Source organism: Canis lupus, chromosome 14 (genome assembly GCF_011100685.1).
Source record: "Canis lupus familiaris isolate Mischka breed German Shepherd chromosome 14, alternate assembly UU_Cfam_GSD_1.0, whole genome shotgun sequence".
Lineage (NCBI taxonomy): Eukaryota > Metazoa > Chordata > Mammalia > Carnivora > Canidae > Canis > Canis lupus.
The window spans coordinates 43,006,314-43,033,075 of record NC_049235.1 but is presented as its reverse complement, the minus strand read 5'-3'; the positions used below and the strand labels follow the sequence as shown (position 1 = coordinate 43,033,075).

At 47.9% G+C, this 26,762-nt stretch overlaps 1 non-coding gene across 4 annotated transcripts in view; it reads right to left on the bottom strand.

Moving 5' to 3' along the window:
• Positions 1 to 7,681: 7,681 nt before the first annotated feature.
• The window catches only part of MTURN, a 28,891-nt gene continuing 9,810 nt past the window's right edge, over positions 7,682 to 26,762 (bottom strand). The window contains exons 2-5 of one of the 4 annotated variants that reach the window (XR_005369642.1): positions 26,623 to 26,745; positions 11,313 to 13,071; positions 11,078 to 11,139; positions 7,682 to 8,154 (exon numbers count right to left, since the gene is read on the bottom strand). This is a non-coding gene — a transcript (maturin, neural progenitor differentiation regulator homolog). Of the gene's footprint in view, positions 13,072 to 26,622; positions 26,746 to 26,762 lie in introns of all 4 variants that reach the window. The other 3 variants (XR_005369641.1, XR_005369640.1, XR_005369639.1) reach the window with 3 other exon arrangements.

Below are 26,762 nucleotides of genomic sequence, written 5' to 3'. Positions count from 1 at the left end.
CAGGAGGATGGAAAGTTCCAGCTTCTGTCATTTCTGGACAAAAAATGGGGGGAAGGACCGGTATGGCAGGTAGACCTGCCAGGAGCCTGTTCCAGGAGGGGCTGACAAGCCTCTTTGGGCTGAACCCACAGGAAACGTGTCAGGCTCACAAACTGGTGACCTTGGGAAAGAGTGGGCGAAAGGTTATTCTCAGCCCATCACGCAGAACATCTAACATTTTGGACTCGAGGTCCTCTAGTGAGTGGCCGGATTAAAAGACAAATGAAAACTGAAAGCCAGCTGTCACCAGGGCGCACCCTGGACCACACACGCAGGGCCTCACCACCTCGTACTGGCGGCCAACGATGGCAGGCGGTGGGCACAGGTGGACACTTTCGGTGGACAGACCTGGACCCGTCCCTGGGCCCCGGCGACCCAGGCACCACTTAGAAGCTCTGCAGCATTAGCAGAAACGGCTGTGCGTTAAAGCCCAAAGAACACTGGGTGCCACTGAAGAGGAGCTTGCGAACCCTACACGAGACATCCCGAGGAACAGCCCAGAATATTTGGGAGGAACCTCAGAAGGACTGGGAATCCCCACAGCAAGCGCCAGAAGAGTCAGAGAAATGAGAATTTGTCTGCAGTCGTGATTCTCCCCTCCCCCCAGGCTGGTGTGGTTTGGGGAGAAAGGGGTGACATCAGTCCATGTGCAGAGGTGGGGAAACAGGATTAGTCACCCCGCCCCAGACCATGAATTCCCTAGTTTCTGCCTCCTTATGACATCACTGCTCCAGAGCACAGCGCCCTGCGGCGCCAGAGGAGAAGTTCCATTTCTGGAGGATTTACAAGAGTGCCATTGTCTCGATGACAGACCAAGAGACCGAGGTCATTGTGTTTCCCGGCAGCTGCCCTGCCCCGCTGCACATCTGGACCGCCCTCCCTGAGCAGCAGGCGCCCGGCCCGGGGGGATGGATCCGCGCGGCCGGCAGGGCACCTGCACCCGCTCCGGCGGCTGTGTCGTCACGACCCCACGCGGGCTCACCAGCTCTGGCTCCCGAACGAGGTTTTCCAGGGCCCGGGGCCAGTTTTGCTTGTGCGCTTCCAGAGCCGAAGAGCAGGGGGTCAGAGCAAGGTTGGCAGGGCACCGCGGGGGGTATAGGCTCTCCTGCGTTAAGCGGAGGGCTGGCCCCAGGTCCCAAGAGAGCAAGCGACCTGGAGGTGTTTGATGAGTTCATCACCGAGTGCGATGACATTTTGGGCTTGCTTTTGGAGAAGAGATCTTTTTCTTTTCTTTTACTTTTTTTTTTTTTTTTTAAAGATTTTAGCTATTCATGAGAGACACACACAGAGAGAGAGAGAGAGAGAGAGAGGCAGAGACACAGGCTCCATGCAGGGAGCCCAATGTGGGACTCGATCCCAGGCTCCAGGATCAGGCCCTGCCTGGGCTGAAGGCAGGCGCTAAACCGCTGAGCCATGCGGGCTGCCCTGGAGAAGAGATCTTTTTCAAAAGCTGGCGGGCTGGGTGTGATGATGCTTCCCCCACCCTGAGCCGAGCACCGGTTCATGTGTCCAGCACAGCAAAGAGCTTTACCCCAAACCGGTCCTATCATCCTGCGTGGCCCTTCCTGTGAGCGGCTGCAGGAGTCATTTAGGAGCTGGCCAGGGTCAGAAAGAGTCTTTGAAGCAAGGGGACGTCAGAAGAGAGTGGGACTTTAGCTCTATCATGAAGTATAGCCCAGGTCCTCAGCCAGAGCACCGGTGTGACCACCACCGCACAAGCCAGCTGGGAACTGGCGCGGGCTGCCAGCAGGCGTGCTTCCTACAGGGCTCTTCCTCGGAGTCCAGTTTGAGCTAAGGCCACTTGCAAATCCAGAGGACATGCTTCTGAAGACATAGTGTGTCTAGTGAAGAATGTAAATATAAAAGTATATCCCCATGTCAAGGGTAGGTGGACTGTAAGTTACAAGGTGCTCAATGTCAGGCCGGGGTGGGGGGCAGCGGAGTGGGGTGGGGGCAGAGGCCGACCCCCACACAGCCCACGCTAGCCTCACTGGAGGAAGGGTGTATTCAACTTGAAATCCTACCCCAGGGGGCACCTGGGTGGCTCAGTGGTCGAGCGTCTGCCTTCAGCTCAGGTCGTGATCCCAGGATCCTGGGATCGAGTCCCACATGGGGCTCCCTGCAGGGAGCCTGCTTCTCCCTCTGGCTGTGTCTCTGCCTCTCTCTCTGTTTCTCATGAATAAATAAATAAAATGAAAGAAAGAAAAAAAGAAAAAGAAAAAGAAAAAAAGAAAGAAAGAAAGGAAAGAAAGAAAGAAAGAAAGAAGAAAGAAGAAAGAAAGAAAGAAAGAAAGAAAAGAAAGAAAGAAAGAAAGAAAGAAAGAAAGAAAGAAAGAAAGAAAGAAAGAAAGAAAAAAAAAAAGAAAAAAAGAAAGAAAGAAAGAGAAAGATCCTATCCCAGAGTGAGATTTGGGGTGAGGCTGTGGCTCACGTCCTTGCTGGTTCTTAGATTCACACTTCCGATAACAGGGAATACTGGAGCCAGAAACTGGTGAACTCTGACACTTCCCAGACCCGTTTTAAAGCTGATTCTTCACAACAGTTTGTATTTTGATTGCCCTTGCAGCTCAAGGCTCGAAGTGGCCCTTAACACTTCTAAGCAGAAGAAATATAGATTTCAAAGACCGAGGCCATATGGGAAGGCAGAGCCAGATCCAGAAAACCAACTTGGCTTTGCTACCCTGTGACACTGTGTCCTTCTCTTTCCAAACCTGTGCAGCTTTGTGTTCCTTGGAGAATTGATATATTTAAAGGATTGTTGTTGTTGTTGTTTTAAGATTTATTTATTTATGGGGGAGGGGGAGCAAGTGCAAGCAAGGGGAGGGGCAGAGGGAGAGAGAGAGAGAGAGAGAGAGAGAGAGAGAGAATGTCTAGTGAGTGTAGAGCCCGATGTGGGTCTGAATCCCATGACCCTGAGATCACAACCTGAGCAGAATCTGAGAACCACCCGGGCGCCCCTAAAGGGACTCACTTTTTCTGCGCTCCTTCCTTTCATCTGTGCATCGTTTGGAAAATGGAAAAGCACTCCTCCCGGGGTAGAACATGCTTTCCCTGCGGCCACTCACCCATTCACTCACGCTGGTGCGCCAAGGCCACAGGGTCCCAGTCACGAGGGATCTATGTGATAACACCTGTGATCTCAGAACCAAGGAAAGCAGAGCTGGGGCACCAACATTTCTTACGGCCTATGACCTGGCCGGCTCCTCTTTCTCCACGTTAGCGGAGGAAACCATGGCAGAGGTTATCTAAACAAGCAGATGAGCTTCAAAGCCAATTGACTTTGCCTTTGAAATGTGCTCCTTGACTGCTGGGCATTCCTTCTTCGAGAAGCTGTGCTAAGACAAGCAGCAGTGACAGGGGGTTGATGGAGGTGTGCGCTGCCGCCTTGGCGGGGTGGGGGGAGAGGCAAGGGCTGGAGGGTGGGCTGGTAGGGTGTTGGGATGACTCAGGGAGATACATGAGCCTCCAGTCTCCAGGGGTGTGGTGGTGACCCCATCCTCCGGCATCAGATAGGAGTGGACGAGGTGAGCATTCCTGCTCTCAGGCCCTGGCCTGACTCCAGAGTGATTTGGGCCCCTGGCTATTGCAGGGTAAGATGGGGCAAAAGGTCCTGCATGCCCACGAGTCTGAAATAGCCTCTTCTGCTATCAGAAGAGTCTGTGATGGCCTCCTAAAGGGCTGTTCAGGGGGTGAGACCTAGGAAGAAGGGTACAGAAGAAGGGGCATACTGGCTGTTCCCACAGCCTCGCCCCTGCCTGGAGATTCTCTTATTCTAGCAGGCACTAAATGATCTCAGCAATCATTGAAACTGAAGAACTGTTGCTCCAGTTCTTTCAATCACTTTCAAATCTTTGCAAGTATGTGGATACTGGAAAGAACATTCCAGTTTTCATCCCAATCCACTTGGCGTGGCCAGCCTGATCCCGGGCAAGGCAAAGACCCGAAGAAACTTTCTTTAGTCTGTCCTGTGCACAGACACAGGCAGCGAATAGCGTCCACGGCATGGAGTGTAAGGGCAGGACCTCTGTCATGCTGAACAGAAAGAGCCAGAAGTTTCCTTCACGGTGAGACCAATGCCGATGACACTATTCAGTGCAGAGTGATTAAAAGGGCTCAGGGGACGCCTGGTGACTCAGTGGTTGAGCGTGTGCTTTCAGCCCAGGGTGTGATGCTGGGGATCCTGGGATCGAGTCCCACATCGAGCTCCCTGCATGGAGCCTGCTTCTCCCTCTGCCTGTGTCTCTGCCCCTCTCTGTGTCTCTCATGAATAAATAAATAGAATCTTAAAAAAAATAATAATAAAAGGGCCCGGAAGCCAAACTGCCTGGGTTTACATCTCAGCCCCAGTACTTACTAGCTCTAAGTAACTTCTGAGTGCCTCAGTTTCCTCATCTGTAAAAGGGGACGGGACTATCAATCGTAACATATACCTTATGTTGGAAGGATATGAGGAGTTAGTTAAAAGGAATTTAGTACAGTGCCTGATACTTAGAGGGGGATTTTATAAACATTTGTTAAAGCAGATTTTTGTACGTAACGGCAAACACAGCTGGGACGTTTTCACTCAGCACTGTGGGCTTCACGACAAGACGACTACGGAGTCGTCAGGCTGTTCCATACTTGCACAGAATACAACCAACACCAGGCATCAGGGGACCTTGGGCCTTGTCCACACTTACCAGGGTCAAAGAAACGTCACTGTCAAAACCTAATGGTAGCAGTGAGAATGTTGAAGCTGCTAAGGGTTAAGATGTTTCTGGGGGGAGTCAGGCTTCCCTTGTACTTGCGACATGTTAATTGTCCCTTCCACCACCATCCCTTTTCAGTCAGTGGGTCCCAGGCTCAGTCAGATCACCCAGCAAAGGACAGCTGTCAACGCTGCCTGGGGTGAGTTAGGCCAAACGCAGTATTGTTCCTTTATTGCAGGAACAATAAAACCCTGAGCAGGAGAGGGGGGTGGAGGAGCAAAGGCTTCCCTGTTCCTTGTCACGCTAGGTGTCCCAGGGCACCGCTGGGAGCCACTGGCCTACCGTGGTGTGTGCAGCCTGAGCCACCACTGCACACAGCACACTGTCACTGCATCTCGTGCCCTGGAGCGCCCCACCCCCAGGACCGTCCCACCAGCTTTTAGCGGCTCCCAACAACCCCAGTTCTAGCCAGATCTCCTAAGATACTCAAGTGCTTCCCCACCCAGCCCTGGTGTGGGAGCCTCCGGGCACCCGATGTGGGTTCCAAGCAGAAATCTGGGGTCCCAACACTGCCCATGCCATCCTGATGCTTGATTGGAAGCTTCAGGGCTTGGCAAAGCCCGCTGGCTAATACTGAGAAAGGCCCAGCCTGCCTGGGAACAGAGGGGCCTCCCCCCTGCTCAAAGCAATACGCAGTGTGCCGTCTAGCTCCTCTCTGGCATCTCCCCAGCCCTCCTCCGAGTGAGCTAAATGCCAGGCTTCATCGATTGGTCAATAAGTCGTGTTTATTGAGCTGACAGTGTGTGCATACCAGGGTGTGGGAGATGTAGAGAAAGATGGATGAGAAAGAGGAAAAAAAACAACCCAAGACAAATGTTAGGATTTTGTATGAAGGAAAGGACCCTACGCCATCCTCTCCCGTGCACAGCTGAGCTGTTCATGCCTCCTTCCCCATGCTGGGGGGGTCTGCTGGTCCCCCTCTCCCAAACGCTGCACCAAGAAGTGGGCACCTGGGTGACCCAGAACTAGAAAGCCCTTCTTTATGCAGTGCTGACCTCTAGAGGCTTCCAATTAAAAAGCATCCCAAAGGACCAACTCAATTTGACTGGCCGGTTTCTCCATCTGTGCGCTTGCCACATTTTCCTAGAAAATAAGGAGGAGAAAATGTCTCTGCTCCTTTAAGTGTTACCTAATAGGAAATGCCTACCTCATTCTTAGGCTGCCTAACTACAGCTTGCCCAGATTTTTTACAAATGTCAATGTTTTTTGCTCCAAAAGGGGAAAAAAGGTGGGTCAGAGATAGACAGTATTTCAAAGTTACTTTCCTACTATGGATCTAAGAGGAAAAGCACACTGCCAGCTATTTCAGGATGCATTTCTTGAGTTTCCAAAGTAACAGATGGCCAGGCCTGCCAAAGGGAAAGGAATGTTCGCTCACCCCAATTCAGCAGGGCACCAGGCAAAACTATGTGCCAGCTTCCCCCTCCCCCACTCACCCCCCTCCCCCTCCCATACAGGCACAAGCCTGCTTGCTCCAGTCCCGGTGCAGAGTCCAAGCACTGCGTAGTGGATTTAGTTTTGTTTACTCCGTTTGACTTCAACCCATTGACGTCCACAATGCACATTAAAAAACAATGAAGTGTCCCACCTGACCTGACTTTCCTGTGGAAAGGAGATTCGTTTCTAAAAGAAATGAGACTGCTTGTTATATCCCCAAGCAAAACACCACAAATCTTCCTATTTTATGGTAGCTCCTTCTTCCGTATCATTGATCACAAAGGGAAGGCAGGAGAAAGTACTCTAGGATGTCAGCATTTGGGCTAACACACACGCACTATTTTGGCTGGGGTTTTTATCTCTAAAAGGGATCCTAGGGAAGATGGCTCAAAATCAGAGAAACACCGTTTTGCCAATGTTGGCTGCCCAGCCCTGGTTCCACGAGACAGCATTTTCCCTATAAACTTTGCTTCCCGCCCTCCCTAGCCCCACTAGCCAACACCAGATACATTCCCACAAGGCTAGTGCCTGGAGGGAACTTGGAAGTGAGTCCATACTCTTATTTTTACAGATGAGGGAACAAAGGTAGGGGACGGGGAGATATGCTGGTCAGGGAGGAGACTGGCCTAGAACCTCTTCTCCCAGCCAACCGATTGCAGAATGATTCACCGCAAAGGGGAAAACGTGGGTCTTTCTAACACGAGCCCCTGCACTTAGATAAAGGAGCCAGGCTACATTTTAAAAAGGTGATCTGCGCAAGAGATCAAATAACAGTGACAAAGAAACTCCCCCAGAAGAAAGGCTTTGTCTGGGGAAGATCCTGCCACCACCGTGCTGAAGCCTGAGCGAGGCTCGGAATGCTTGCACACAGCCCACGGCCCAGGAGCAGTGTCTTGACAACAGCCGTGTCCCAGAGAACCAGCAGTGAAGTTATCTAACACGCACACGTACGCCTCTCTGCTGTGTCTGTTAAGGCAACCTCCACTGCTCTTAATCAAATAATGGGACTTACCACCGACTTCTGATTTACTCCTTGGATGCCACTGTTTACTGAATAACAATCACTGGGAGGAGAGCCGTGGGGAAACAGCATCATGTTGTCACAGAGTGACCTCAGGTTTCTAACTGGTGTCACAAAGTACACGTGGTACTTCGCTATGATAGAAAAAAATAGGGTCCTCGTATACACACTTCAAGTACTAGTTTCAAGGAAGACTGGAAAATCACTACCCACCAGCCACACCGGAACAGATATATTAAAGCCTCAAAACACATCCACTGCTAACATTTGAATCATGTCAGTGGTTCCTGCAAACATCCCCCCACTCCCCGGCCCCATTGTGGCAACCACAATGCTGGCTGGTGGTCCTCATTCTCTGTCCCTCGTTTGCGTCGCGTGAGGTGACCTCTCGACCAAACACTGTGGAGGGTGGGGAAAAAAGAGGCAAACATCACCATAGTTTGGAAGGCTCTTTAATAGCAAGCGTATGGTAATTACATTGGTGGATGAGATCCTCACTCTCTGGGGAGGGAGGAAGGAGCAGATTGGACAGGGTTCCGTTTGGGATTTACACTGCTTGTGGCATCTAAAACAAAGGGCAACAATTTTTTGGCAACCCATTTCACAGTTTTGTCATTTACAAGAGATTTCTAGGAAAGGAAATATAAAGGCAAAGAAAACATACACACCCTGCATGAAACATTTTTGCCTAAGGAAAAAGAACCCCAAAACCGTTCCTTGATTTTGTTTCTCCCGTAGATGGCTAAGCTCTGCTCTCACACACAGATGAAGACTGGCTCACGGATCGTTTCCGATTTTCCCTAGAATTGATCATTTGCCTTCTCCTCTGAAGAGGTGACGTGTGTACACAGTACTGCTGTGTCTTTACCCGCCTGGCTATCAGAAGGTACTCAGAGTAAAAAAACGACCCTTCAGAAACGAAAACAAAAGAAAACAACAGGGAAAGGCAGTTTGACAGAGAACAGACTATCTGCTTTCTCGATACTGAATAACTGGAATACAGTTCTCAGTAAATTGTTTATTTTTATGTGGCTTGGCGCACGCTTTCAACTGCCCGGGTCTATCCAGCCACACGGTGCTTTAAACGAGGTTTCTAACAGGTGATGCTCATGGGCCCTCTATTTTGGTAATACAAATTTAAATAAAAATATCAGAGACAACATATTATTTAACAACTTAATCCCAGGGGAATGTGAGTATAGCTATTTTACCATGGACACCACGTTGCCATGAACACCAGAGGCTACTGGCATCCTGGCAAGTTTTCGGTATTCTGTGTAAAATCCAAAGGACTTCAGCCTATCATGTCATACCTGGTGTCCCCAAACCGAGAGAACTAACTGGATCTTTGTGGAAGAGGATTAGTGTTTCATTAAAAAACAAAAAACAAAAAACAAAAAAAAACGTTAGGCTTCTCTGGTAATCTGAAGACTGAGTAATAGGCAGTGGCACCTCTTTGGGGTTAACACTCGCTATAGGGAAGAGGGATCTGCGATCCGCTGCCGTTTTAATTGTGTTCTTTCTACAACCTGAAGCACCGTGGGGTAGGTGGGCTCTGCTCTCCAGGCCTGGGGCGGGGGGGGGGGGGCATTCCTGACCCACGGCCTCCTCCACGCTGAGAGCAAGCACATGTGGGTCACATCTGGCTCACGGGCTGCCCAAGGTGACTGGAGCCCACAGGTGTGTTAGCACTTTGGGAAGACGGGCTTCTCTGGCTGGCAGCTGGTTTACCGAGGAAACCTCCACCAGATTTGCAGGACACATGCTGTCTCCTTGGCTGCGGGGTATCCGTAAAGCCACAAAGTCATCCCCGACATGGGTCTTGCCTCTCAACATGCAGGCAGTCCCTGTGAGCAAAGCCACCTCCTAGTGGGATAGCCACGAAAACAGTTCTCCTGTACCTTACGTGATACCTGTCTTCTAGCTTTTTTTTCTCTTTTTTTAAAAGAATTAGACCCTAACTCTCCCCTTCTCCCTTATTCCTTTCCTCCCACCCCAGATTAAGTCCTGCCTATTCCTAATGTGCCTCTCGAACCGTGGGAAATCAGATTTGTTCATACCAATTTCCCAACTTGTGAATTTTAATATGCAAGGTAGGTTTCTAAAACATAAGTTCCGACGATGCTCTGGAAGCGCAGCTCCCCTAGGTCCATACACTTTGTGCTCTTATGAGACAGACACAATATCTAGAGATGTAGTTGTGCTAGAGAAAAGGTTTCCATTTGTCCATGAAAAATGACGGTAGCTACGAGAGGAGAGAGATTTTTCACTTAAGGACCCTGGAAAGCTAATTCTGGCACCGGACACAAGGAGAATTCCTAAATAAGAGACTTTGCATATTCGAGTCATATTTAAAAACAAACAAACAAACAAACCAAAGTCCTATGTGCTGCTATGAGTCTGGGAGATGTGGGCGTAACTGAACCTGGGTGGGGGCAGGCATCGTGTGGGGTCTCACCTCCCACCCCGGCTCCCTAACTCATCCTCCGGTTCCCTGAAGGGTGCAAAGTGTGCTCAGGATGACTGTCAGGCAGAGACAGTGACTAGGCCACCGTAGGAAAAACGTCTCTGATTCACTCAAAGCCTGGATCTCAAGATTTCGTAAGGTTATCACAGGCAGGACTTCACAGCTGGCCCACAGTGATCAACAGGCCGTCAATCCCCCCAACGCGCACACGCTCACACGCTCACGCACACACAATCTCTCTTTCTCTCTCACTTTTCTTCCTCTCTACTGGATGACATGGCAAAAAAGTCCAAGTACTGCTCTTTCCCTTTCTCCCAGCTCTGCATGCAAATTCTCCCCTCCTGGTTATGTTAAAACTTACTCTACTTCCAAAGCCACAGTCTGCCAGGGCCCAGGGAAAAGCCCTGCCTTCTGCAGACACAGCCTGCACATCTGGGGCACGTTTCTGTATCTGACGCCTGACCTTGTCCTCGTCTAAGGAATGGGAAGCCATCAGCCCCTCAGGCTCCAGGGGGTCTGGACACTCACGGATGAACAGAAACATATTCTAAGGCAGCCCTGTGGCCAGCGTCCTCAGGACAGCATCTCGGCAAGATTCCAAATCTAGTTCTTATTTCCCTAAATAAAGTTTCCTTGACGAAACTTTGCTCGAGTTGCTCTGCGTACACACACACATCACAGGGCAACTGTGGAATGACAGTGGTTAAAGCAAGAAGGGCTGACACCTGTTGTTTCAGGCGAGTTAGGGGACTTGCCCAGGGTCACACGGTCCCCGGCAGAGCCAGGCCTAGAACCCAGGTCTCTCTCCTAACTCCTCCCACGGCGCCACCCGGCCTTCTTCGTAAGGGTTTATGTGTCTGTGAAAGTCAGGGACCTGTCAAGCCAGGGCACCGCTTGCATAACAACGCTGCCGACCCGGAGAGCTCGGCACCAGGCGGCTCTGACCGCACACATGACCCCGCACGGAACACGGGCCAGGTGGGCGTGAGCGTGTGCACGGGCCCGTGTGGCAGCAGGTGCTGGCGGGGAGGCGCCCGATCAGAATAAAAAGGAAGTTTTAGAGGAAACGGCTCCATTCGCTAATGCCTTCTGGGATTTTTGCCATGAAAATGAGTAACATACAGTACCGTGATCCTCACCCCTGGGACAGAACACAGACGAGATCTCTCCTCCGCCCACCGAAAGGCTGAGTGGATCTCAGTTCAGGTTTTACGAGCAGAACGTGAACATGATAATACGCCCAAATGCATTTGGTCAAAGCCTACACACTTTTTTCATAAAACACGTTTTATACCAACATCCGTTCCATTTGCAAACACACGTAAATCTAGCTTTTCAGCCTCTATGTATAAAATTCCAGGTTACCTTCAAACGGAGCAAGCTAGTCAAGCTTCTTCATTTCAGTGGCAGGAGGTCATTCTTTCGGCCTATTGTGTTAAAGCAGAGGTTACCAAACTTGAGTGCCAGCTACAGAACACAGCTCACCTTGAACCTGCGCTCAAGCACCCTGGGCCGGGTGCTCACCCCACTGGATGGGACACCGAGGTCTGCTGTGGGAATGGGCTACTGGGAAGCAAAGTCATTTTTGCTTGAAATTCACCTGGGTTGTTCCAAGAAAAGAAAAACGTGGTACTGAAGCATGGATGGAAACCACCGTATTGTGTTAGCCCATGACTTAAAACTGCAGGACGCTGTTTCACCGCAAGCAGCCGAGCTCTTCATGGCACCAATCAATTAGACAGAGAATGGTGAGATAATCAGGTTAATACTGATATGCCTAGAAGATACACAAGACTCCCAGAAACACTGTGCTCTCTGCTGCTGCTGTTTTTTTTTTAAGTCCCAAACTATGATAACCTAACGTGTGTATGCACATTAAAAACATTCCCACCCCAGATGCTACATTTAGTCAAGGGTTATGAAGGAGGCATTCTGCTCTGAGAGATCCAGAAGGGTCCAAGAAAATGAACACTTTAAATAATTTCATGTTAGCATTACAAAGGATTTCCCCTAGAAGTATTTGTTGGCTAAGTGATGACAGCAGTGTTTCCAATTATTAAGTAGCTGTTTCTGTGAGTTGTCTTAGTTTTTTTGGATCACTGAAACTTCCCCCTTTGAACCAAGCTAACCCACGGCTGAAAAATTTCTACTTTCATATCGCTTTAAAAATTCACCACAGTTAGATCCCTCGAAGCACTTGACGACAATTCTTTCAATAAATTATACAGTGGGGGATCCTTTTCTTGACCACTTCTTTTTTTTTTTTTTTTTTTTTTTTTTAGGAACAAAAGACAAATTAAGAAAGTAAAGAAGGATTCCATCATATTCTTAAAAAATTTTATCCTGGTTTATTTCCCCATTAAATTTATCTATGGCTTCAAAGTTTAAGTGGCACTTGGATTCTGAATGTTTTCATGATTTAACAAGTTGCCATCTGGTTATAAAGAGAGAACGTAAATGTTTCATTTCATATGTGGGACGGTTTATAAACATTTTAAAGAAATCAATAATTTATGTCACCCCATTTATATTTTCCACTCTTGGATTGTAAAAGTGGCTTTGGAATTAGCATGTTTTAAAATAACCGAACATGCAAGTAATGTTTCTACTAACCATGAACCAGTTGCTATCTATCCAGGTAACTCAGTAACGGCAGGACACTTCGACAAAGGCTTCTCTGCCTCTCTTCCCCTCTTCATCCAAAGCTAAGTGATTATCCTTTCCTGCCCTTGTATTTGCACTTGTGCAGTTTAATGACTAGATATTAAAACCCATGCTTCATAAGCAAATTCCTTCACTTACGGACACTTAAAAAGTACGTAAAAAGTGCAGACTGCATTTCTTCTCTGTCATGCTTTCCCTCCACAATGTCACCTGTGAGGACTCAAAACATATCCTTAATACATTCAGAGTTCTCTACATTCGAGTCAGCGAATGGTAGTTCTCCGACACAAGCTCAAGAGAGAACAGTCAGCCACAAAATGGGACTCTAAATTCAAAATGGCAAAGGCTACCGAGACAACCCCATAGAAACCCACTGAAACGGGAGTAAAATTCAGGTCACTTCTGAGCAAAGCTCATCCCAGATATTTTGTGGTCAATAAAAAGGTACTTAGTTCTAATTTGGATGCTGGGAGTCAGATGTCCTGTTTCGAAGTGCTAATGCAAAATGCTAACCCAGGAGCACGCGACCCCACCTCAGGTACCAAGGGGTTCACTCTCCTTCTCAGACGGGAGCCCTTGCAAGGTTACTGCTGACTGACCCCCATTTGGGGGTGGTCCGCCTCTGGCTCCTCCTCTTCCACGTCTGCACTGTACTCTTCAAATGCATCATCATCTGCATCCGGAAGCCCCAGTAACTGGAGGAGAGAGAAGAGAACCAGCCATGAGTGCCAAAAGGCCCACGGGCAGGAAGGTGACCAAAGTCATCTGATTCAAATTCAGCAGCACTTTTTTTGTTTTTTGTTTTTTTGTTTGTTTGTTTGTTTTAAGATTTTTAATTTATTTATCCATGAGAGACACAGAGAGAGGCAAAGACATAGGCAGAGGCAGAAGCATGCTCCATGCAGGAAATCCTGAGGATCACATCCTGAGCCCAAGGAAGATGCTCAACCGCTGAGCTACCCAGGCGTCCCTAAATTCAGCAGCAGGACTTAGCACAGCAGCTATGGATTTCCCACTGGAGTCAACCATCCCTACAACTATTTTTATAAACATATTGGATGAAATGTCAATCGTTCAATGGATCAGTGCCCAAAGGGTCAGGTTTTTTTGAGGAGCCTGGAGACTCTCTACTTTTAAGTATCAAAACATGGAACCACACATCACCAATGTACAATAATATAGTATCTGTGGGCGCGCACACGTGCACACGTGCACATGCACACACACACACACACACACACACATCTGGGATGTCAGCAGTAGTACAATGAACAATGCTGACTGTTCCATCAATACATCAAAAATCTACCCTCTAGATTTTCTTCCCTAAAACCATGTGCTGCTAGTATTTATAACACACATAGAAAAATGTGAAAACCACTGAAATGTTTAATTTTTTGGTTAAATTACAGTGCATCTGTTAGATGGGATCTTATATACCTACTTAAGATAGTATTTTTAGTAACGATATAAAAACATGCTCATACCTGTAAAGAGAGCATGGTTAAAAACTGCATCTTTACCACGATAACAGATTTCTTAAAATTTATATACAAGTGCATAGAAAAAAAGACTTCCATCAAATACATCCAAATTTTAAGAGTACTGTCTTAGTGTGGTGATGGGTAAATTTTTTCCTTTCTTTTTGTATTTTCCAAATGCTCTATGATTATCATCAGGGAAATTCACAATAAATACATGGTAAACATTTCCTTAAAGCACCGATTGGTCTTTGCTTGGAAACCGAGTGCTGTCTGCCGGGCCTGATTTACATGAATGAAAAGCCCTGGTGCTGGCAGAAAGCTGTGGCCTTGGGTACTCCTGGGCCCTGCCCATGATCACAGTGCTTCCACCCCACAGCTCCTCCATGAGATTTACAGTCTACACGTGGCCCTGACATTCTCACACGGTGGCCCTCTTGGTTGGTCACTCTCAGGCAACTTGGCTGAACGGCCCTATGATCCAAACTAACTGCATTAAGCCATTGTAATAAGATAGACCATCCTGCTTACTTTGCATTGCCTCCCTTGTGCCGGGCGACCCCTGGCCCTTCTTCCCCTCCTCCCTTGTCCAAATGCTTAAATGAGGAAATACATCCCCATGGAAATAATGCCTCTCCCCTGAAGTTCTCGAACCCTGACTCTTGCAGGTCTCACACAGCCCTACGGTCGAACTCAGCTCAAGATCATCTACCAGGCCCTCGGTCATATTATCTATCCATGTGGCCTAGCAAGGCGGTCGTGGCCAGCTGCAGACACACTCTTTCACCATAGAGCCTGGAGGGCTGCAGCTGTCTCAAAGAGCCACAGTTGCCTTGGAGGAGTGGAGCAGGAGGGGCGCATCTCCGCCAGCCTGCACAGTGTGGGGCAATCGCAAGGATGCTGGGGGAAGTGAGAAGCCCCTTTCTCCTGCTGCTGTCGCCCTCTCACATCGCAGTGAAACGAGCAAAATGTAAATTTTGCCTCTAAGGAGAGAGAAAAGGGAGCCTGGGTGGCTCAGTTGGTTAAGTGTCTGCCTTTGGCTCAGGTCATGATCCTAGGGTTGTGGGATTGAGCCCCACGCCGGGCTCCCTGCTCAGTGGGGAACCTGCTTCTCCCTCTCCCGTTCCCCCTGCTTGTGCACTCTCGCTATCGAATAAATAAATAAAATGCGTAAAAAAATAAAGAGAGAGAAAAGATGGCTACAATGAACACCGATGGTGAGTGTTCTGATGCTCCATTTTTATTTGAAGAGCTGCTTGGTGACACAGCAAGGTCAAAGCGTTGAATGGGTGATGATATTTAAATCGTTGATGAAACAGAAATGTTTTTGCCCCTACTGAGAACCCGAGAATCACCTAAATGCCCACAGAAGATGCATTAATTCAACAATAATAAATGGGACTCCTCACTGCACTGAAGGGGGATACCCCTTAAAAGAGGAACGGCCAATGGGTTCTCTCTCACTTAACAAATCTGACAGGTAGCAGCTGCCTGAAGCCCTGGGTTGGGGATTCCAAAGCTCAGTGGGAAAGAGAATGGTCGATCAGCCATGGCGGATATGGGTAAAGAGGGTGCAGTTGAGGCATGCACCTACACATTTGCCATCTTGTCCTAAGGACTTGTGTCACTGATTATATTTTTTCATAATACACTTGAGTAATTCACATGGACTCAAACCATATGTACCCCTCAATATCCTCCTCTCCTCTCCTTAGGCTGGTTTGTAGAAGAGGTTCCAGTGAGCCAAGCATGAAACCATTACCACATCTCTCCCCCTCTCTCCTCTTCCTAGCTCTCTACCTTACCTCTGGTGTGAATCCAAAGCACATACTTTTAGGTCTAGAGCATCAGCACATAAGAGGCCTTTCCCTTTGGTGGGAAATACTTCGATGCCACTTCTAGAACTGCCCACTCCCTACCCTTACAGGAGGAAGAAAGAACAGAAGCAATTCTCAATGGCCTTCCTGACTTCCAAGGCGCCTTAGTGCAGGGCCTGCAGATAACTGAGAGGCTGTGTGAAAAAGGTACTGGATCAGGCATCCAGAAGCCAGGGCTCTAGTTGGGGACCTATGCCAAGCCGTCACCTTTGCTGAGCCTCAGTGTCCTTCTCTGTAAAGTGGGGACCATGACACCTGCTCTATGTCTAGAGAGACTACAGAGATTAAATGAGAAAGTGAATGTGGCGATGGTCTGTAAACTATAGAGCCTCATGTAAATTAGTTAGGTTATATTGTCTTAGCTTCTCATTTTAAAGCACAGAAGTTCAGTTATTCACGGGGAGTTACGGCTGCATCGGTAGACTGCCTCCAGCCCCTGTTTCTCCCTCTCCCTTCAGCTGTGCTTGCTTTTGGACCAGCTCACTGCAGATCAGTACTACAACAAGCAGGAAGAGAAGAAACTCAATTCTATTAGCCTCCTCACTTGATTCTCAGACTCACAGTCAGCACGCCCTTCAACAAACCAATCTGATAGTGCTGCAGATTTAATAATGATTGTTAATATTGGTTACATTACTATCTGCTAGGCATGGAGTTAGGCAGCCTTACATGTACTATTAATTCCATTAGTCCTCCTAATAGCCCTATGGGGGTAGGTATTATCCCTTTATTACAGATAAGACCTCGAGAGGCTGAGTAGGTCACACAGAGTTACTCAGTAAATGTCAGAGCCAGAATTCAAACCCAGGCCATCAGATCACAGACTACAACCTAACCACCAGGTACCCAGAAGATTCCCTTCTAGTTGTCAATGCTGTTCCTATAGCTGGAGGCGTCAATGTTTTCTACTGAGTAGTATAACTTATCTTATATAAGGTATATACTTTAAAAAAGATCATTGTGCAATATTAATGTCTACATTCATGAGTATGTACAATTGGAAAAAGCACAGAGGAGAACAAAAAAATCACTAGAACTATAATTTGCCTGGGATTGCAAAAAGTACCACATAGACATGCAGCAATCCAGCATTCTCACTTCTGTCTCTATTCCCATCTATGGCAAGTTAAGTCGACATTTAACTTCTGGATCCATTTTGTTTTAAAGTAGGCTCCACACCCTCACAACCCTGAGATCAAGACCTGAGCTGAGATCAAGAATTGGACCCTTAACCTACTGAGCCACACAGGTACCCCTAGATCCAATTTTTTAAAATCCTTGTAATCTTTTTATTATTTATTTACTTATTCATGAGAGCCAGAGAGGGGGGGGGGGTGGGCAGAGACACAGGCAGAGGGAGAAGCAGGCCCCATGCAGGGAGCCCGATGTGGGACTTGATCCGGGGACTCCAGGATCATGCGCTGAGCCACCCAGGCGTCCCATGGATCCAAATTTTTAACAGTCAAGACGATATGTCAGAGGCAGGAATACAAACAGACTGGTGAGAATCCTGGGGTCCGGGGAATCCCTGGGTGGCTCAGTGGTTTGGCGTCCTGCCTTTGGCCCAGGGCGCGATCCTGGAGTCCCGGGATCAAGTCCCGCGTCGGGCTCCCGGCATGGAGCCTGCTTCTCCCTCCTCCTGTGTCTCTGCCTCTCTCTCTCTCTCTATCGTGAATATATATATATATATATATATATAAAGAATCCTGGGGTCCTTGCTTTTACTGTATGCATAAGAAAAGGAGACAGGCCAAAAAATCCTATCTGGTACATTTAAATTACTTCTAATAGTTATAATCATTAATTCTGTTCAGTACAATGTTTTCCATTGACTGGAGAAAAATCTTTATGCTACCTCTGAACAATGGTGTTGGCATTTCCAGGGGTTTGCTGTGCATGAAGCTGCCTTTGGGCAACCTGTGATCACATAAAACCTTTTGCAGCCCACGAACCCAAACAGGGCCATACTTGAAAGGTAGAAATGCCAACCCTCGAGAATAAAAGTTCTTTAGACCCAGGAGAATATCAATGATCTTCAGGGACTCACTCCAGGTCTATTAGAAAGTGGCAGAAATGAGTTGAGGACACGTGTAGCTGGCATTTCACATCTGCTGTCTCCAAAGGTGGCCTTCGCTCAGTGCAGAGGGCTAGAATGTGTCTATGGAAGACAGGGAGAAGAGGTCTCTGCCTTGGAGAGCACAGCTGATTAGCTAAGGTGCTTTCAGGAAGTGTCTTGTGGCTTGTGGCTTCAGAGGTCCCTGGAAGGTCCTACCAGAGGACTCCTCGGAGCACTTTACTACTTATGTGATTCACCCAGAGGTCTACTTACAATGTGGATTATGATTCAGCTGGTCTCAGGTGTGACCTGAAGTTCTGTGTTTCTAACAAGCTCCCAGGTGATGGGGACACTACTGATCCAAAACCCACCCTCTGAGTATTACCCTAAACGTTGGGGAATTTGCGACTATTTATCTTAATGATCAATGATGCTAAGTGGTACCAGGAAACCTACAACGAGATCCTGGTTGGTCTGTCTTCTTGATACTAGGAGAAAAAGGGGTAGGTGGCCAGATGGATATAAGACCCAAATGGGCAAGACTAGTAAGTACTCTCTTACTTTCAGGAGCAGTTATATTTCCTAAAAAGTACATGTTTGAAATTTCATACATGAGCAGCAAACAAAAGCTATGATAAACATATCAACATTCAATGTCTTCCTAAAACCCACATGATTGCATAATCTTCTCTTATCAGACTTTCTGACCCACTGGGGCAGCTTCCCACAGGTGGATTCTTCCTCCAGGTTCTCAACCAGGTGGTAAGAGTAGATGCAAGAATTCGCCTTTTTCTGGGTCATGATGGGCTTTCCTGTGGGGTTTAATCTCTGGCTCCTCAGCCTTCAGTGGTAAACTGAAAATAATAATTTTGCTCAGGCCAGCCAGCTAGAACTAGGGGAATTTTTCTGGTAGAGGTGTCTCTGCATTGGAACAGCAACTCCAGGGAGGGGATGAAGGCCAAGGAGAGCAAGAAAACAGGGGGGAACCACGGGTTCTAACTCCAGGTAGGGCCATCAAAGCAACATCAACCGAACAGCACACAAAGTTGTCATAACAACAGATGCCTCATGACCTGAATATCCACAGTGCTAGTATGAGGAGGAGGAGTAATAGTCCAGGATAAAATGAAATAAAATAAAGCTTTGAGAGAAACTGAAAGGGCACCGATAAGGTTTGATTTTGCAGCTAAAGTGGAAATGGTAAGCTCGCTCTTCGCTAGTGAAGTGTTTTTTAACCAGGGGAAGCCTGTCAGTTGTCAATAAATAAAAGATATGAAGACTCAGAGGCAAAAAATAAGTGGCGTCATCACCATTATTTAGATCCATAACTACTATTTTTTTTATCTAGCTCAATCATGCGATGACCAGCCACTGTCAACCAAGGGCCACTTAAACAAGAAAAATGTTAAGACTCCAATGATTCTCCAATTCACATTTTTCAAGGCTCTTGGTGGGTGTCTCTGAGGCTGTTGCTGGTTGCACAGCAGAGATAAACCTGCCTGTTCACAGATGCCAATGACAGCCTGCTTGGCGCTGCCACTTGGCATTACCTGTACCATTTGGATAGGACGTTCCGGTAGGAACGAGGCCCACGCTAGGAGACCCCTGGAGTAGGAGCTGAATATGTGTCCCTCTGGGAGGCAAGCTGCCCCACTGCACGCAGAGTCACGTATTCACCCAATGAATCAGAACCTGAGATGAACCTCAGCAGTGTGGATGGGCTTTGACAGTTCTTTGTCAGGAGTTCTTTGTGCTCCTAATCTGATTTTGAAGCTCCACAGGAATCCACAAGACAGCAAAACGGGTATGACCCCCATTTTAAAGATGGGGACCCTGAGGTCAAGTGACCTGCTAGAGGCTGCAACGGCTTGGGAGCCAGACAGGCCAGGGCAGGGTTGAGCCACCCACCCCCACCCAGGGGGCATCTCTGAGGAATCTGAGACACGGGGCCCTGATGTGCCCTTCTAGACCTTCTTGGCCTCAGGTCTCCTCCCCTCTGAGCTCGTCTGGATCCTGCCATGTCTTCAGGTCTCAAGTTCTCAGGAAGCTGTGGCCTGGCTCTTCGTTCCTTGGTGAGCCCACTTGCCCATCTTTTTTTTTTTTTTTTTTTAAGATTTTATTTATTTATTCATGAGACACAGACAGAGAGGCAGAGACACAGGCAGAGGGAGAAGCAGGCTCCATGCAGGGAGCCTGATGTGGGACTCGATCCCGGGACTGCAGGATCACGTCCTGGGCCGAAGGCAGGCACTAAACCGCTGAGCCACCCAGGGATCCCCCTATTTCTAGCCCTTCTTACACACTGTAGACAATAGGTTTGGGGAAAAAAGTACCATGGAGAGTTTTTTCTGTGACATCACTGAAAATCTAGAAAATACAGAAAAGAAGAAGTATCGGCCACAACCCTGTCACGCAGAGACTCTTTGGTCATATGCCCTTCCAGGGGACGGGAGCTTCAGTTTGTCCTCCCTGCAGGACCAGCATCTAACCAGTGAGGTGCATGGATCAAGCACTGAATGGATGCTTATTGTTTTGCCAAAACCAATGTTGATAAACTTTTGCCTATAATACCCCAACTATACCTCTGAAAAAAATCCCTTCTCTCAGCTGGATGCTTTTGCTCAAGCATGTGTTGAAATCACTTAGCAATAGTTTTCTCTCTCCAACAAAAATCTAAGAATCCTACAAAAGGTTTCACTAAGTCCTACTCACTTCCCAACAGCATTTTGCCTCGTGTCCTGGTCCCGTCCAGATCACTGCCAGCATTTATTCAGTGCTTATCCTGTGTAATGTGCTGTACTAAGTACCTGACAAGAATTGCATCATTTAATCTTCATAGATCTCTACGGTATCTATCAACACTGGTTTCCTAATTTTACAAATGAAGGAACTGAGAAACAGAGAGGGTAAGTGACTTGGCTAAGGACACGCAGCCAGCAAGTGTCAGAGCGGCTTGCCCACAAAGCTTGGGTTCCTCAACATGTAGTCTCCTGAGTCCACATAACTAGGTAAAGAGACCACAAACAACACCCTGTACTACGTGGTCACTAACGTCCTCTCAGGAAGTATTTCCCCAAAGTCGAGTGAGCACAGCAGGGAATGGGACTCCTTTGCTTATTCTGCACAGTATCTAGGAGAGTGTCTGGACCGAAATAAGTGCTCCACCTTGGAACGTGTATGTTTTTGTGGCTGTCTCGCCTACCAGAAAGTCAGCTCCTTGAGGGCAAGAGCTGGGCACTGTATCCTGCCCCTCACTCTCCAAAGTAGTGCTTTGGCAAATAGCAAACAGTCAATATATTCTGTTGAAAACGTGACAAAGAAATAGAGAAAAAAGAGGAGTCGTGAGATGGGGAAAAGGAATAAAACAAAACCAAAGGTTTCCTGCTTTTCAAATCCAACAGCTTTCTTCATGTGTCCAGGAGGGCTTTGACCGTGACACTGCTTGTATTGGTGGGAGGAAGGCACACAAGAGAGGAGAAGGGGGAAGAGCACAGTGTGGGCCAAGTTGGCAGAAAGACCGAGCACTAAAGTGGCATCCCAGCCTTTCGGGCAGGATGGCTAAGGAGCCCAGAAGATGACCCCGTCCCTCTGGACCGTGCACACAGGAGCGTACAAGTTTCAGCAAAGTTCATGGACTCTGCTTGGCTCAAGCCCCAAAAGGCGGCAGCAGCAGCAGGTCAACAGACAGGTGCTGATCCTTCTGGAGAGCCTGCACAGGGCAGGGGCTGGTGATGGGCTGGCCAAGGGGAAACAAGGATGCAAAGCCACGGGTGAGGCTGTTCTAAGATGAAAGTGGAAAGACCCCCCTCCCCATGGTTTTCCCAACTATAAACGAAAAGCAGCTACACGGGTTGATCAGCCTACCACAAGTGTCCGGGGAGGTGATGTACTCAAGTTTACCTGCTTGATAACCCTGTAGCATTTGGGTATGTGTTACTTTGACAGACTCTTTGTTTTGTTTTTTTTTTTTTTAAGATTATTTATTTATTGAGAGAGAGAAAATGCGCCTGCACCAGAGAGAGAGAGAGAGAGAGAGGGAGGGAGGGCGAGAGTGTGCACACACGTGCACAGCAGGAGTGAGGCGCAGGGGGAGAGGGAGAAGCCGACTCCCCACTGAGCAGGGAGCTTGATGCCGGCTCTAACCCGAGACCCCAGGATCATGACCTGAGTCAAAGGCAGGTAGTTAACCTACTGAGCCACCCAAGTGCTCTCATCAGACACTTTCAACCCCCACAGCAACAAGCCCTTTTGCTGGGTCTTCTTTCCTTTTTTTTTTTTAAGATTTTATTTATTTATTTGATTTAAATAAACGGAGAGGGAGAGGGAGAAGCAGACTCCTCACAGAGCAGGGAGCCCGATGCGGGGCTCCATCCCAGGACTCTGGGGATCATGACTTGAGCAGAAACCAAGTGTCAGGTGCTTAACTGACTGAGCCACCCAGGCACCTCGCTGTATTTTATTTCTAAACACAAAGCTCCCTTACATAAAACCAAAAGAGAGCAGTCATGGGAAGAACCACACTGTTGAGTGGAGGGGAAGAGGGTGAAAGTTTCCCAGGGACATCCAGCAGCCCCTCATTGTGGTCTCTAACACTCCCTGAATCATCCAACCTGGGACCTGTCCTGGCTGAGGGAAACCCAAAGCCCTACTTGCACTTCACCTTCCCTGACTCTGAGAAGGTGCTTCCCACCCAACTCTACCTGAGGGGCAGAAGAGGCCCCGCCAGAGTGTGCCTGGTACATAAAAATGTCAAGAGCAATGGGCTGCTGTACTGGGAGCAGGGCCCCACCTTGGATGTAAGATTCTGCTTTAGAAAGGAACCCTCGAAATCCAACGAAAACATCAGATTGAGCCTGTGTGTCTCTGGCACAGCAGCAGCAGAATCTGAAAGAAGGGGCACCTGGGTGGCTCAGTGGTTGAGCGTCTGTCTTTGGCCCAGGGCGTGATCCCGGGGTTATGGGATCGAGTCCTGCATCCGGCTCCCCAGAGGGAGCCTGCTTCTCCCTCTGCCTGTGTCTCTGCCTCTCTGTGTGTCTCTCGTGAATAAATAAAATCTTAAAAAAAAAAAAAAAGGAATCTGAAGGAAAATGTTCAAACAATCCACTTGCTTTCAGCTGTGCATCTGGATTTCTTTGGAGCGTGTGTTTTTCTTTCCATTTACATGTGGCTGCCTGGTTGCCAAACTATGGCCAGGTCTTCTTGGTAAAGAGAAACAGCAAAATGAGTTCTGGTGAGAGCTCGCCTTCTCCAGGGAGGCCAATTCTGCAGGTATTTTGCTTGCAATCCAGGAGAACAGGCGCAGTAAGAAAAGCAGGTGGCAGGCTCATGAATGGAACCCCTGCGAGGACACCAGCTGCAAAGTCGAGTATCGTGTGCTAATAGATTTTTTTTCTGGCTAAGATGTGGTGGGGCGGGGGTGGGGGGCCTCAGGGTGTATTTTTTTTTAAGATTTTATTTATTTATTTGAGATAGCGTGAGCAGGAGGAATAAGGAGAGAGAATCTGAAGCAGGCTCCCTGCTGAGCACAAAGCTCAAAGCACAAAGACTGCTGAGCACAAAGCTGGGCTGGATCCCCTAACTGCAAGATGGTGACCTGAGCCGAAACCAAGAGCCAGCTGCTTAACCAACTGAGCCACTCAGGTGCTGGGGGTGGGGGGTATTGGTGGTTGAATGTCTTAAAAAATTTTGCCTACTTTGATATCTCTGCTTGGATGTCTAATGGCATTTCTAACACTAACATGCCCCAAACTGAGCTCCTGGTAAGATGATCCCCCAGCCGCTCCTTCTGCAGCCTCCCCATCTCTGTAAATGACAGCGCCATTCCCCTCATTGCGTGGCCAAGGAACCTAGTTCACCCCTGCCTTCTCTCTTTTTCTCCCTCCCGACTTCTGGTCCACCAGCAACTCTAGTTGGTCTACTTTCAAGGCCATCTCTAGAATCTACCCCCTCCATGCTGCCTTCACTGTGATGACCCTGCTCCAACCCTCATCCCCTCACCTGAACGACCCAACAGCCTCCACACTGGTCCCCGTGCTCCCACCCACCCCTTTTGAGGCCTATTCTCACCTGGTCACGGGGAGGAGGGGTTTAAAACGTGAAGTCAGATCCCTCTCGTGCTCAAACTCTTCCAATAGCTCCCTGTCACACCAGAGTAAAACCCAGATCCTTCTGTGACCTGCAAACCCCTGAAATCCCCCAGGCTCCTCTCTTGCTCCTCCCTACCACCCTTCTACTTTGGCCACACCACACCTCCTCCTTCCCAAAACACCGATGTCCTTCTCCCCACACTTCACCTTTTCCCCAGCCTCTACCTGGAAAGCTCTCCCCTAGATTTCCTCACGATTCATGCTTTAAGTTGTACTCAATGTGAACTTCTTAGCAAAGCCTCTACTGCTCCCCCAATAAAAAAATTCTGGTACTTCTGACACTTCTTACTTCCTTTCCCTGACTTACCTATTTTTTCTGCTTGGCACTTACTCCTAATACATTATGCGCTGGACTTATTTATCTTGTTCTCCCACTGCTACCAGAATATAAGGACAAGATTTTCATCTGTTTGAATCGAGTCTTAGGAATACAGTAGCTGGGTACTTAGTAAATATATACAGAATGAATGAGGAATAGATCAGTACTTTCCAGTCATGAGTCTACTGTGAATGAGCCAACCAGGCTTGGAAAATGAAGAAATAAAATAGGAATTGGCTGGACAAATGATACGAATCAGAGAGAGTGAGAAAAGCCACTGAAATTCTATTTCTTGTAATGGTGGATTGAATGATTGGGATCAACTCTTCCTCAGAGAACTAAAAAAGCTGGATTAAATTTGAAAAATGCTTTCTTAAATATATTGAAGAATTAGAACCTAGAGAGGTAAACATAAAAAGCTGCTTTTGTCCTGAGGGCATCTGTTGACCTAGAAAGAAACAGCTAGAAACTTTACTGCATTCCTGGCCTACTCTAAGAGCTACAGAGGCACTGAAAAGTCAAACCCAGAGTCTTCCAAACAAGCAGACTGGGATAAATCATCCCTACCCTTTTTGGTTTTTTTTTTTTAAGATTTTATTTATTTATTTGAGAGAGAGAGAGAGACAGAAAGATAGTGGGAGCATGAGCAGGAAGGAGAGTGAGAAGCAAGCTCCCAGTTGAACAGCAAGTCCAATGTGGGGCTCGATACCAGCACCCCAAATCACGACTCGAGCTGAAGGCAGACACTTTACCAACTGAGCCACCTACACACCCAAACTATCCACTTTGAGCTGAGATCCAAAGACCTGTTATTTTCTGAACGTTTGTGTCCCTGCAAAAGTCATATGCTGAAATTCTAACGCTTGGGGGGGACGAGGAGACATTATTAGGAGGTGGGGTCTTTGGGAGGGGATTAGGTCATGAATGGGATTAGAGCCCTTATAAAACAGGCCCTTGAGATACCTCCCTCTCCTTCCACCACGTGAGGTTACAGTGAAAAGACAGCTGTCTGTCTATGAAGTGGGCCCTCGCCAGACGCTGAATCTACTGGCACTTTGATCTTGGACTTCTCAGCCTCTGCACCTGTGAGAAATAAATGTCTGCTGTTTATAAGCTTCCCAGTCTCTGATATTTTGTTACAGGAGCCCGAATGGACTAAGACAGCTCTCAGGACAAGGATAAACTAAAAGAAACCAGACAAGAAGCCTGGCTTTTCATCACCTGGAGAGTTCTAAGAACCACAAGTCTTACTCAAATTGTTTGAAGGTGGTCTCAGATTGATAGGGCTCCCAGCCCCAGCAGCAGCAGATCAAAACCCTCCCTGGAGGAAGGTACCATCATCTCAGGCCTCAATTTACTCCTATATACACATTTTCAACACCATAACCAGCACACAGAGATAATCCAACACGCAAAGAAACAAGATACCAAGAGTGAGACACGATTGAAACAAAAGACGACAAAAAAGACTTGCAAACCTTGAAATACTGGAATGTCAGACATACACTCTTACACAACCATGCAATCATGCCTACTATGTTCAGAGAATTGAAAGGCAAGCTTGAAAATCAGAGCAGAGAAGTAGACACTATTTTTAAAAATTGGGGGAAAAAAATCCTAGAGCAAATATCATTGAAGGTGTAGAGTATTTATGGTAGGCAGGGGAACTGAACTCAGGGGAAGTGTCACAACACCAGTAATGTGACTCTATCTCCCACTAAAGATAAAGGGAAATAGGTAATCTTCAGAATAGGGGTGAGAATTCGCCTTACATGTTTTTCAGCCAGAATGAAAACAAACTGCTAGGCGAGGATATACAGATTCCTAAATCCTGGGTTGGGGCAGAGTGGCGGGTGGGGAGGTGGTACGGAAAGCAAGCTCCCTACATAAGATAGTTTATAAAAAGAGAACAGAACCCCGGGATCGTTTCATCCTTCTCCATACCCAGAGCCATGGAGGCACATCCTGTAGAACAGCCCTTTGGCAGATCCCCAAATACAGGCCCCATAGAAGAGAACCTCCATAGCACTTCCAAGCATTCTGGCCCTAAGTCCACTGGACAAGAACAGGAATGCTCAGGAGTCTCATCAGGGCTCTGTCTGCTTCCCACCCTATCAGAGATTCTCAACTCAAGTGATGCTAGAAATAACCATCATTCCTGCAACAAACAGCTGTGTCACATCCCGTTTCCCCCTCCCTCTCCGCCCTCACCCTCCTTCCCTTCGCTGCTATCTTTAAGCCACAAAGCAGACAAGAGAAAAACAATTAGTCATCCCAGGTTTTGCCCACTTTCCCCACCATCCCTGTTATTCCAAGCACAATCACTGTAGAAAACAAGGTGGCTTTGGAAGCCAAGCAGGCACCTACAGGTCTGAACGACTTGAAGACTTTTTCCAAGACTTCGTGGAGCGTCTTCTTGCCGCAGGAGGAGATGTAATCCTGTGCTAGCTGCAAGAAAGGCAGGCAGTCCTCGCTCTCGCTCCACACGTGCTACGTGCCCACAGACG